The sequence below is a fragment of the Lissotriton helveticus genome, chromosome 10 (genome assembly GCF_964261635.1).
Source record: "Lissotriton helveticus chromosome 10, aLisHel1.1, whole genome shotgun sequence".
Lineage (NCBI taxonomy): Eukaryota > Metazoa > Chordata > Amphibia > Caudata > Salamandridae > Lissotriton > Lissotriton helveticus.
This window is the reverse complement of record NC_136071.1, coordinates 699507690-699521763: the sequence shown is the minus strand read 5'-3', so window position 1 is coordinate 699521763 and position 14074 is coordinate 699507690.

Sequence of the window (14074 nt, the reverse complement as noted above, 5' to 3'; positions counted from 1 at the left end):
GCTCCTTGTCCCCTCTATTATTCGCGCTGGCTATTGAACCGCTTGCGGCTCACGCCCGTATTGGCCGAGCTTACGAAGGTCTCTCGCTGAGAGGTGATTCCCATTACATCTCCCTCTATGCGGAAGACTGTTTGATGTTTTTGGCGGACTCCAGTGGCTCCCTACGTGGTGCCGAGCGCTTGCTCTTTGATTTTGGCCGCCTCTCTGGACTATGAGTCAACTGGGGAAAGTCTTGTCTTTTCCCGTTGCCGCTGAAGAAGGAGGACTCCCAGCCGGAAGGTGACCTGCGCTGGGAATACCATTGCCTCCCTTACCTGGGTACGCATATCTATCGCTCTTCACTGGCCCACTGGACATTGAAAGAGTGATCAGGAACCTGCAGGGCTCCATGGGATTCTGGCGGACACTGCCTCTGTCGGTCGCGGGGCGAGTGGCATTACTGAAAATGGTAGCGCTCCCCCGCTTATTGTATCTGTTCCGCACCCTACCAGTCTGGGTCCCGGCGTCTGTTTTTCGCAGACTCCGCTCTTTAACCTCCGGATTCATCTGAGGGTCAGGCAGGCGGCGCGTTGCGCTGGCCATTTGGATGCGCCCTAGGGCAGATGAGGGGCTTGCGGTCCCGGATTTCGAGTGGTATTACCTGGCGGCGCAGCTGCAGTGGCTTACCCAGGCGGTGGCCTTGGATTTCCGGGGACCAGAGGGGATGCAGGGCAGTCTATTTCCCAGAAATGTCATCTCTTTTATAATTCTGGGTCAGAAGCTGGACCTTACCCAGCTCACTCTGGAGGAGCATACTCTTCGTAGCTGTTGGCTTCGTTGCCATAGGCGCTCGGGCACCGCTCGCCCGTATGCCCCTGAAATCCCACTGGGGATGTGCACGGCCTTCCCACATGGGGGTGACTGGTCTGCGCTGGCAACCTGGGAGGAATTGGGTCTGCATATGCTTGGAGATCTTTACAAGGATGGTACGCTGCTCACATTCCAAGAGTTGCGTGACTCTTATGACCTCCCGAGAGGTGATTACTTGCTACACGCCGCGTTGGTAGCCAGTATTCAGAGACACTGGAAGGGGGGGGCTCACCGAACCACCGACATCTGTGAGCTGCCAGTATGTGGTCATGGCGGCCTGTACTTACAAGGCCGTCACCTGCCTCTATCGGAGGCTCTCGACCGAAGCCCTACTGCCTATGGATGGGTTACGAGACAAATGGGAATGTGATGTTGGGCGACCGATCCCTGAGTCGACGTGGCCGCAGCTGGTACGCCGCGCATGGAAGGGCATTAGGAATGCCAGGTTCCAATTGGTCCAGTTCTTTACGCTGCACCGTGCATACCTGACGCCAGTTAAGATTTCGCAATATTTTGTGGGCGCATCGTCGCTCTGTCCATGCTGTGGGACGACTGGAGCGGACTTTGCACACATGTTTTGGTCCTGTGGTGGGCTGACTGGTTACTGGGGAGTGGTGCTGGCTTGCCTGAATGCTATCACGGACCGGCAGATAGAGGTGGATATGGGCACTTGCTTATTGTTATGGTTCCCTCACACCCCCCGGACACGGGTCACTAGCAAGTTCTATGATTTGGGCCTGATTTTAGCCAAAGAGAGATCACCATGCACTGGAAATCCAACCAGGGTCCCAGCTATTTGGGTTGGAGGGCCACTCTGCTGCGTTGGGCGAGGGCTGAGAGCACACTACGACTGCAACAGGCCAGGCACCTAGACAACGACAAGGCCTTGGATGTAGCTAGAGCATGGGAAGCCTTGGTGGTAGCGCTCCAGCTGCCTGAGGGAAATCTGAGTGAGGAAGAAGATGGGGCAGCAACATAGGAATGATACTTTAGTGGGTAACCTACTTCCAGCGAAACGCACGTTTACTACATGCACGACATGGGTTCTGGGGGGTTGGTTCCCCCATCAACTTAGATTATATCTGGCGATCTGACAGGAGGGAGAGTTTGTGTTGGTAATCAGCTCCATAGGGAAGGACGTAGGGCGCACTGACAAGGGTGGGAGGGGTGCGGGGCGGGAACTGTTATGGGGATTGTTCTATAAATGGCTTAATATACGAAAAGTGTTTTCATCCTGGATTGTCATTAATCAATGCATCGATTTGCTGACTGTATCAATCGCTTTTTGGATTTGACTGCCAATAAAAATTGTTTTTACAGTAAATCCAAAAAGGATATAGGGATGTTATTGATTACTAATTGGGAGATCCAAAGTAACCCCTTGAGTCTCCATGTTTTCCAATAAATGGTGCGATTATTAATACCTAATGAATTAATATACCAAATTTGTTGCTGATCTAACGAAGAAGAGGAAGGATAAAAAGATGGAAGGAGAGGAACAAGGATTTTACGCATATGGGAGATAACTGGAGAGCGAAAGAGAGAATTATTGTTAGTAAAGGCAAGTGATTATTTGAATTCAAAAGGGGATAAAATATATTTTCTATATTCAACCAGATAGGAGGGGGAATATGTTGATCTTCAGAGAGCCAGCAAGAAGATTGTTTTAGAGAAATGGCATAATGATTTAAAGTCAGGAAATTTAAGGCCTTCATATGACTTGTCAGCTTTTAGGGCACATAGAGCAATTTGAGAAGGTTTATTTTTCCAAAGGAACTTGGTTAAAAGAGAGTCTATTTTCTTAAAATAAGAAGCAGGAATGTGAACAGGAATCATAGAGAGAAGATAAAGAATCAAAGGGGAGAGCATCATCTTGATGGAATCCGAACGTCCCCACCAAGAAAGAAAAAGTGGGTGCTAGCGATCAATAGAATCTGATAAAGTTTTTATAGTACTATCAAAATGTATCTTTAAAGTTTCTGGGATGTTGGAGGAAAACCATAAGTCCAAATATTTAATCTTAGAGGTTTGGCAGGAAAAACCTGTTTGTATGAAGTTTTGTTTGAGACAGAGAACATTTAGAGGCAAGACCTCACATTTATCTGAATTGAGACGATACCCAGATAATCGAGAGAAAATATCAACCTGAGTTAAAAAGGAAGGGATGGAGAAAGTCGGGTTGGAAAAGTACAAAAGAATATCATCAGCATACACGGACATTTTGACATGAGAGGAATCGAGTTGGAAGCAGGTAATTTTTTCATCCAATCTAATCTTAGGTAAAAAGGGTTCTAAGGCTATTATAAACAAAAGAGGAGAGCGGGGGCATCCTTGACGCACTCCCCTAAAAAGTGGAAAATAATCTGATGTTTTGCCATTTACAAAAATAGAAGCTTTGGGACCAGAATATAGTATAGAAATAAGAGATATTAGTTTAGGGGGAAAACATATCCATTTTAATGCCTGAAATATAAAATCCCAACCAATTCTGTAGAACACATTTTCCGCGTCTAATGCCATAGCAGCAATGGGGTAGTCAAGAGAAGACGCTTTGCGAAGGATATTAAAAAAGACTCTGGAATTGTCAGAAGATAAACGACCCTTTACAAAGACCGATTGTTCAGGGCCAATAATTATGCAAAATAGGGTCAATACGGAGTGCTCGAATTTTAGCAAAAAATCTTATAATCTATATTGACTAGAGAAATTGGCCTATAATTTTTACATAGAGATCTGTACAAGATAACACCCCTAGGTTTTGCTGCAGAAGAAGAAGAAGTAGAGGAATGAGAAATTGGACCTAAACGGTGCGCTCGAATGTATAAAGCTGGAGAATTTGGGAGACCAAGAAGCGTAGGCAAGAATGATTGAAAAAAGATATGGAATTCGATCCTTCAAGGCCTTCCACAAGTCCGTAGATGCGTAGGTTGTTACGCCTATTTTGATTTTCTAAATTTTCAACTTGTTGCTTAAGGTTTTGAATTTCTCTGTGCATGCAGGGAACTTGGTCAATGACTACTCGAACTGAAGCAACTTTTCTCTCAAGATTCTCTGCTTTTTGTTCAGTGTGTGACGAGTTGTCTTCAAGATTTTGAAGGCAGGAATTTGTTTCCGACATGTAGTGTTTGATTGAACGAATTTCCTCCAGTAGGATACAAAATAACTTTGTATGTAGTTTGAATGAGGGGAAACATGAGTTTATTAACAAATTTAATGACAGGAGGGTGGACATTCCAAGAAATTGAGATGGGAGTAAAATTAAGGAACAAATAGAAGCTGAACAGAAATTTAGGAATTCAAATGAGCATCCGAGATTTGAGAATGGAGACTGAGAGAAATGGAGTGTTGCCTATGATGAGTCAGAAATCTCAAGTTACTAGCTCAATGTAATTTGTTGGGAGAGTGATTGTGAAATGAGTTATGTTCTTGGCAATGAGTTTTTGATTGATGAGGAACCAATATTTTGAGGAATTTAATATATTTGAGGTAAGACCGCAAATTTTAACCTACCTCATAACTGGGTAGGGATCCATACATGGAGGGATGTAAATAGTCATACCTTTTTACACTTTTTAAAGGACATGTGTCCTTTTTAGTGTGATTAGCTTACTCCTACTTTATACATGTGTGTAACAAATGCAGTTACTTCTGTGCTTGCTTTCCTGACTTGCACTTACACATTCCTCACATATGCATAGCACTTGGTGATGCTATTGGTTGTGTGATAGTGTATTACAGTTACTTAGCAGAGAGGGTGTGTTTAAGTTTCATGACACATCCATTCAGAAGTCTCTTTGATATGACAACAGGATAGCAAGTGGAAAATGTGAGGGCGTCACAGAGATGAGACATCATGGAGCAGTGCTTAGATCTTACATTCTGATTTAATGAGAACAGGGGTCCACATGACATATTTGGTCAAGGGAACCCATACACATTTGCATGTCCATGCCGAACCAACTATTTGCGGAGGAGTCAATGAGAACGGTTAGGTATATGGCTTAATGTCTGTTGCGTCCACAACGGTGTCGGTGTTGGCTTTCATCGGGAAGCAGCAACAGCAGCAGGACTGTGAGGGCTGGCTCCATGGATGCATAGGACTTGTGTAGGTGAGTGAAGGTGAGTTTGTGCCTTATATGCTTCCCTTTCTGCCACCTCAGTTGTGGGGGATTAACCACCACAGTCACCTCGGTGGTAAGGCACATCGTGATTGGGCAATCAGGGAAACCTTCTCGTATTCTCTTTCTTGTTATATTTTTGTTATTATATTTTCTGAAAGCGAGCCTTTGTCCTTATATCTTGTCCTTATATCTTTCAGGCTTCAAAGCTTCACTGGAAGAGATTCTTGCATCTAAAGATTCTGTGAATTGTAATTTGGTTTCAAAGCATTTTAAATTACTGCACAATTTAATTTGAACACTGACATGACTAAAAATAACTTTATATGTAGTTTGAATGAGGGGAAGTATGAGTTTAATAAAAAGTTTAATGACAGGAGGCTGGACATTCCAAGAAATTGAGATGTGAGTAAAATTAAGGAACAAATAGAAGCTGAACAGAAATGTAGGAATTCAAATGAGCATCCGAGATTGAGAATGGAGACTGAGAGAAATGAAGTGTTGCCTATGATGAGTCAGAAATCTTAAGTTACTAGCTCAATGTAATTTGTTGGGAGAGTGAATGTGAAATGAGTTATGTTCTTGGCAATGAGTTTTTGATTGATGAGGAACCAATATTTTGAGGAATTTATTATATTTGAGGTAAGACCGCAAATGTTAACCTACCTCATAACTGGGTAGGGAGCAGCGTTGAACTGGCCTACGGGGCAGTCAGGAAGTGCCCAAAGGGCTGCTCTGGCAAGGTTGTGTTTGGACGCTTGGACTTTTTTTTGGCTGTTTTATGGTCTACTGGAAGGGTTTTTACTGCAGATTTTCCTGGTATTTTCTGAAGCAAGCTCAAATACATGCAGTCTTTCATACCTTGCACACCACCAACACAGGGTATATTCACGAGTTCAAAACCGCCCCAATTTGCAAAAATGGCCACTTTATTTTAGCTATCAACTTAACTAAGAGGGGATACTTTTACTTTGGTGCCCAGGCTTTTTTCTGTCCCAGTCCGTCCCCGGTAGGGACCTACTACCTTGCTTTGGTATTTCCATGGGTTTATCATGTGAATGAAATAACTTATGGTGTTGGCTTTAAAAGAGTAAAGCACGTTTTGGACAGATTGTGTTGAATATATTAGGTGCTAAGATTCCATCTTTTGATAAGGCTTTGAGTGATATGATGATTAGAAGATTGTCTGCATTTTTAGATTGTCTTGCTTCTAACAAAACTGAAGCATTAACATGTGAAATTATTGGCTATGCTTGCTATGAGTATGCAGAATTGCTTGTGTTATATATCTTTCTCACAAAGTAAGCTTATCAATGCTTATAAAACACATGTTACTAATGCCTGTCTCTAAAGGGTAGGGTTTGTTGTATCAGTTGGTTATTGGTTTGGTGAGATTGGAAAAGGGTTTGGAAAGGTTGGTGAGTGGTTTGACAGCTTAGTAGGGTGTGTATTGTAGGCATAACTATTCCCATCAAACAACAATACCAATCAAACCTGATCATGTTATGTTATGTTATGTTATTAGACATTTATATCGCGCACGGATACTCAGGAGTGTCCCGGCGCGGGTAATAAATGGGCACCTAATTCTATCAACTTTCTGAGGGGGATTCGGAATTCATTTTTTATACCCCACCAACAACCCTTCACAGGTATTGCCCCTACTCATTCAGGCCCTATTCTTTATTTTTATTTTTTAAAACCTTCAAAATATACGTTACTGTAGTGTAAACAGATACCCTCCACTTAGATTGGTGTATGTAAAACAAAAATTTGTGAAACAACGAGATAGCACCTCAAGTGCGCAACACCATCGTAGCTTACTTGTTGGTTCTCACCAGTAGTGCCCACGTTTCTCATCATCGGTGGCTATCTCGCTCAAACAATATATGTGTTTTGGTGTCCAGAAAACCAGTGAAAAATATGTGTTTCACTAACAACAAAGAAACCCTGTGACTTTAAAATTGAGATAGGCCGCATTTTCACCAAGTATCAACTTTATTCACAACTCGTGGGCCTATTCAAAATAAAAACAAACCGCATGCTTGCAGACCATTTAATGATGGTCCAACATGTTTCATTGCCAATATCGCTTGGTGGCAATTTTGTCAGGGCATGACGTCTCAATCCACCTTTCTGGACCCTTGTGTTTTTTAAAAACACAGTGTCTATTGAACAAAAAGAAGGTTTCATTAAAAGGGCATCCAACCAATCTGATTTCCAACTTACCTCTCAAACATGTACATCTCATGTGCCTTCATTATCAGTTAGTATTTACCGGGAAGTAGCCAAGGCCCCTCGTACCAGCTATCCACCTCCTCTCATAGGTACTCATTTGCACTGTGAGGCCTATTTTATTTGTAGGACACTTGTGTTGTCCAAACTCTGTATGAGAAGATAAACAAAAATTAATATCTGCATGTCTTCAAACGTTGCACACACACATTTGTACTGCACATTCAGGGGCAATTTGTCTATGTCCAACGTTGTGATCCGTTCTTGGCTCACCCTTGTTAATGCCCAACTGTATTGACACACCTATTAGTTTTGTATAGCCTCCAGCATTAGCTAACATCAATGGTCAGGTTTAAAAAAAATTCTGTCCACATAATCCTCCAAAGCCCGGAGTCTGCCCCCTCGTAAGTTCTGCTCAAAGTACATGGCACAAGTAGCTGAACCGGAGCGCTCACTTTACCCAAGGCTCTAAGCACTGTCTTATAACAACTGCAGCCTGCCCCCAGCTCTACTTACCGCATTCACAGCCGAACAAGCGTTTTCTCGTTCCTCTGTGAGCCACGGTCAGGGATTCAATTTAAACACGTCAGACCATGTACCGGAACACACACTGTTTCCGTGTCACGTGACAGTCCCTGTTTCATGGGTGCCATATTAGAGTGGGGAACTTCTATAGACAGACATTCATCATTAATTTACCTCTCAACGCTTCTTGGTAATATACCAATTACTCATCCAATGTATGATAATCTGAAAGAAATTTTTCCTTTTTTTTCTTTTTTTTCTCTTTTTCTTTCTTTTTTTAATAATATTTGTCTAAAATAAAAAAAAATTCCAACAAACAATGTGTATCACAGTACAACCACCTCGGAGTATAGGTTAAGCATAAACGTAGACATTTGAGCATATGAAAAAACAACATAAAAAACAAAAAGGAAAGGTTACCAACAATCTAGGTTGTCCCTTAGGTTACATATCTCTTCAAGAAAAGGAGCATAAACAAGAAAAAACAAAAAGCAAGCTACGGCAAGGGTAAGAGTAATATCCAAGTGTAAAATAAAGAGTAGGTATTAGGAATCTAAATCATTCACTCAGATCATCTCTAATCCCTCCTTCCACCTCCGAATAGGGTCCCAGATTCTCAACCCAAGCAGCCTCTCCTTGCATATATGCCTTTTCTAAATTGTAAGCCGCAAGCAGGCTTGCCAACCATTGCTGAAGCACCGGGGGTCTGTTGTCTAACCAGGTCCTAGCTATTGATAATCTATAGACTGCCATAGCTACAAACATACATTCATGCTGGGGAGTGTCCGAGTCTAGCCTAACCCCTAATAATATCAAAGTTGGTGAGAGTGCAATTTGAATTCCTAGTAGTCTACCTAAGAATGCCTCCAGACCCTGAATCAACGTGTGCAGTTGTGGACAGGTAGCAAAGATATGTACGATATCTGCCTCTCGGAAATTGCATCGTGGACAAGTAGTCCCTGAGGTGCTGCCCCATTGTGCTAGCCTGGCAGGGGTATAGTAGAGGGAATATATTGTTTTGTAATGTTGGGCCTGGAGCGGGGCAGAGCAGAGAATGGTGCACCCTAACTCCAATGACTCCTGGAACCAGTGTGTTTCGATACCCAGTCACTGAGCCAACTTATTACCCTGCGTGCAGAGATCGTCCGGTTTTCCTGTAGCTAGCCACGCATAGAAACCCCTAATAGTGCAATCACCCCTTTTCCCTATTCTCTCAAGAATTTCATTATTACCAAAACCTGTGGGTCCACCCTGCTTAGTACTCAAAACACTTCTAACTTGTAAATACTTAAAAAAGCTCCTACTATCTATATTGTATTTTGGTGAGTAATTCTGTAAATTGAACCATCCCCTCTCGATCCATAACATCACCAATCTGTACTATTCCTTTTTCGGTCCACCCCACCATAACTGCATCTGCAAAGACTGCCTGCGGGAAGGATCTGTTTTTATATAGGCGCATATATCTATTGAATCTCCCCAACCCATATTTTTTCAAGAATGCAGTCCAGATCTTAACGGCAGCAATAACTGTCTTGAACCTAGTCCCTTTAAAATATGCAAAATCAGTACAGTTTAAAAAACAGTTTTCAACCTCTTCTCCCAAAACCACACATAAACATCTAAGGAGAAGCTGGTGATCCTTTGGTCTACTCCACGACCTCCGATCAAACCCTGCATGTATTGCAGTGCAGCCGCCCAATAATATAGCTTAAAGTCTGGTGCCCAACCACCTCTCTCTCTTGGGAGGGAAATAAACCTGTATGCCCTTCTGGTTTTCCCCTGTGCCCAGATGAACCTATTTAAAATTAACTCTAATGCGTGAAACCATTCATTCTCAAAATATAAGGGGATAGCTCTAAAAAAATGAAGAAATTTGGGCAAAATTATATTTTTAATCACATTGGTACATCCCACTAGGGATAGATGAAGGTTATTTATTCTTTCCAAGTCTAGCTTTACCCTTGTTATTAGTGGGGCGATGTTCAGTTCCACAACCCTATCTAGCTCTGCAGATATCTCAACCCCTAGGTATATTACTGACTACCCGGACATCATTGCAATCTGCATGCGGGTTTTTAACAACCTGAGTCTTAGACCTATTCATTCTATATCCTGAGACCCTCCCAAACCGTTCAGCTTCGAATTCCACCTCCCTGATTGCTATGGTTGGACTTGAGGTTAAGATGACCACGTCATCCGCATAAGCCAATGTTTTAAATTCCTTACCACTCATTCTTAATGGGGGGATATTGATATTAGCTTCTAAACTTCGGAGCAGTGGGTCCATATAGAGTGCAAACAACAGGGGAAATGAGGGGCAACCCTGCCTAGTCCCCCTGCTAATGTTGACCAGCGCCGAGTGCCCTCTATTGACTCTAATTCTGGCTTCATTACGACCCAGAGGTAGTCCCAGGAGACCCTATCGAACGCTTTCTCTGCGTCTAAAAATAATACTGCCATAGGGTCTCCTGGGATCGCCACTGCGTCGAACAAAGTAATAACTTGTCTGACATGCTGGGTAGTACCTTTGCCTGGAATAAAACCATGTTGAGACGGACTAACCATGCTCTCAATAATTCTTGCCAATCTCCTAGCTAATATCTTGGAAAAAAATATTGCGTCGGCATTCATTAGAGTAATTGGCCTGTAGGACCCAGGAACTGATGAGGGTTTCCCTTTCTTAAGGATTACCATGATGTCAGGCCCCCCCATGACATGGGAACCGACTCCCCTTGCTGTGCCTGAGTTAAAGTGTAAAACATATCTGGAATCAGCACACCTTGAAATACTTTATAAAATTCCACAGGGATCAAGTCGGGGCCAGCAGCCTTTCCAAAGGGCAGACTGCTCAAAGCTTCTATGATTTCCTCTACTTGAAATGGTCTATCTAAAGCCACCTTCTCCTCCTCGGGGAGGGAGGGTGCTGGAACATTACCTAAGTACCCTAATATATTCTCTTGTTCATTTCTATTATCTAAACTATAGAGATCTGTGTAGAATCGTCTAAAGACTTCCCTCACCTCTTCGGTTTGTGACACGACGTTACCCTGTTCATCTATGAACCCCTTAATATCTGATGAGGAAAGCCTCTGCCTAGTTCGAATGGCTAGTATATGGCCCACCCTCTCGCTCAGTTCATACGCATTTTCGTTTTTGATTAAATAATACACTGCAGCTTTGATAGCAATACCCTCTAAGGTTTCTGATTTAAGGGCAACAATTTTAAGAAGCTGCTGCTCTAATGGTGCATGCAGTTGGATGCTAAGGTTTAACTCTTCTTCGGCCTTGCTCAAGCTTTTAATTAACTCCTCTGCCCTCTTCTTCTCCAGCTTCTGTTTATGAAGTACCTAGCTCAGCGTCTCTCCCCTAGCACTAGCTTTAAAGCGTCCCATACAATGCCTGGATCTGCAGTCCCTCTGTTCTCCTCCCAGAAATTCCTTATCCAAATATTCATATGTTTTATATATAAATCATCCTTAAGCAATGCCCTCTCGAAAGTCCACTGTGTGTCCTGCCTACACCCCTGACCCACTTTAACTGTTAAAATCAGAGGATTATGATCCAAAATAATCCGTGGCTGTTTTTCAATCTGGGTACCACCAATCATACAGTTAGATATAAAAAAGTAATCTAATCTGACCAAAACTTTATGGGGAGCCGAGAAGAATGTGCTAGCCTCCTTTAATGGGTGTACTTTAACCCAAGTCTCTATCAAAGAGTTATGTAACACTAAGTCAGTCAGTGCTCTATGTGTTCTCTTCTTCCTCCCTGTGTATTGCCACCCAGTTTGAGTGAATGAGCTTGACGGGTCATGGATATTAAAATCCCCACAGCAGATTATGGGTTCCGGCCAGTGAGCCAACTCTGAGTATAAGAACTGAAACACCTCTGGGTCATCCTCGGTGGAGCCATATATAGAAGCCAGCATGAGTTTCTCCCCTTTATAGGTTAGCTCCAGCAACACCCACCTCCCCCATTGGTCTTCTTTCTTTCTATCAACCGTCACATCTCTGCTTTTCCCCAGAACTGCAACTCCTCTGGTCCTTGATCCCTGTTTAGAATTTGCCAATACCGAAAACCCCAACTGTTCCAAGAGGTATCCCCTTGCACCCTCAATGTGTGTTTCTTGTAAACAAAGCAGATCCAAGCGGAGTGGTTTTAACAGTGCAGCCAATCTCATTCCCTTATTGACATCATTAAGTCCGCATATATTGATTGTCGCAATTCTACAACTCATTAAAATATAACAAATATGTAGCCAACCAATACAGATGGTACCTTAAACATATTCAACATATTCAATCTCAGAAAAAAAGCAATTTAAGTTATACTGTGGAGCTTGTGCCCTGAGTGCTGTACTGTGCATCCTATGCGTGATTACTCTCTCCCCTCTCTGCCCCTCTCTGCCCCCGCCTTCCCACCCCCCCACACCTCAAGCAGTCATTGCCCTAGTCTTGTCCCGCCTAGATTATTCTAACAGTCTGTACCTAGGACTCCCAGCTGGGCAACTGAAAAGATTACAGTATGTCCAAAATCAAGCAGCTAGGCTTATCTATAATTTACCCAAATGGCAATCTATCAGGTCAGGACTAGTCAACCTTCACTGGTTACCAATAGGTCAGAGAGCTATATTTAAAACCGGTTGCATTATATTCAAGGCTTTACAAGGGAAAGGCCCCAAATTTATGATCAACCTGGTGTCTAAATATACCCCTTCACGCAATCTTAGATCTGCTCACAAAGATCTGTTAATTATCCCCTTAGTTAGGAGGAAGCGTCAAGGTGGTAGCTCGTTTCAGTTCTTGGCTGCCTCTTTGTGGAATTCTCTGCCTTCCTCCTTGAGACAAAGCGATAGTCTCCTCAATTTTAGACACGCCTTTAAGACCTGGCTTTTCAGACAGGCATATCCTTAGATTAGTTTTCTGACTCTCATGTTGTTGTGCTGTTGTAGCTCCCAAAAGTTTCGATAGCGCGATGAAGACCACGGGCGTACGTGCGCTGTATAAATTAAATTTAACATAACATAACATAACACACCACCCCCACTCCCACCCCACCCTACCCTCCCCCCTTCCTATGGGCAAATAGGTCACTCATGACCTATGTGTGACAGCTTGTGAGTGCAGTGGTCACTGCCCCCCTCCTCCCATGTAGCTCCCTATTGTACGATTCCTGACCTTAGACCAGCAAAAAATAAGAAAGTCAGCTGAGCCTTCTCCTATCTAGCCACCCTTCTGCTTTCTCAGCTCATTAATGTATTCCTGTACCTTCACTTCGGATGTGAACATCCTTACATGCCCCTTTACAATAGTCTTCAGCCTAGCAGGGTATAATAGATATGCCTCATGCCCTAGATTCTGGATTGGCGTAATCAGCTGTCTGAGCCGCCACCGTCTCTCCACTGTGACGTGGCAGAAGTCAGGTCGTGTGAAAAAGGAAATCCCTTCAAATGTCCGCCTAGCCTCTGGTTTTGCTTTGTCCTTTATAACCTGCCTAGCGAGAAAGTTGCCAAAATATACAAGGATGGCTCTGGGTTTTGTGTTCTGTGAGGCCCCATAAGGTTTCCTCTGTACTAAAGGAAACCGATGCGCCCTTTGTACCTCACTTTCCAAGTTCCATATCGTGATATCAGGGAATGATCCCTTTAACAACTTAATTACAAATGTCCTGGCATCCTGTCCCTCCAGTCCTTCTGCCACCCCCAGAAGTCTTATATTGATGCGCCATTGGCGATTTTCTAAATCTTCCATTTTCCATCTCATGTCCTCTGACATTTTTTCTTGGGCTTCTTTAAATTCCTGCCAACGACTAACGTCCTCTTCCAATCTGCCAGTCCGTTCTTCTTCGTGGGATACTCTATCTGCCATTTCCTCATACAGTTTATGAATTTTTCTCATGGAGCTCTGCATTTTTTTTGCCGCCACTTTAGCTCGGCGGCTCTCTGATCTAGCCTCCGATTGCATTTGTTTCAAGGTTATGTATAGCACATCCAGTGACGCGGTTTGAGGAGTATTTTCCGTCTCCTTTCCCTCAGTCTGGGCTCCCCCGTCTGCATCCTCTAGATATAGCAAAGAGGTTGCTGAGTAATACCAGCAGAGCTTCGAGTCAGAGCCTTGTGCAGGGGGGCTATATGAGGAATTCGTTTTAGATTTGGCCCTTTTTCTAGGCTTTTGTAGAGTTTTGTATCCTGGTGGTACTCTCTGAACTGAGGACTTTGCTGCGACTTCTGACCCAGAGTCTGACGTTAGAGATAGGCTACCTTCCCCCTCGCTTGAGAGGTAAGAATCAGAATCCTCCTCTACTGTATGGAAGCGTTCAGCATCCGGCCTACCTGGGATACCTCC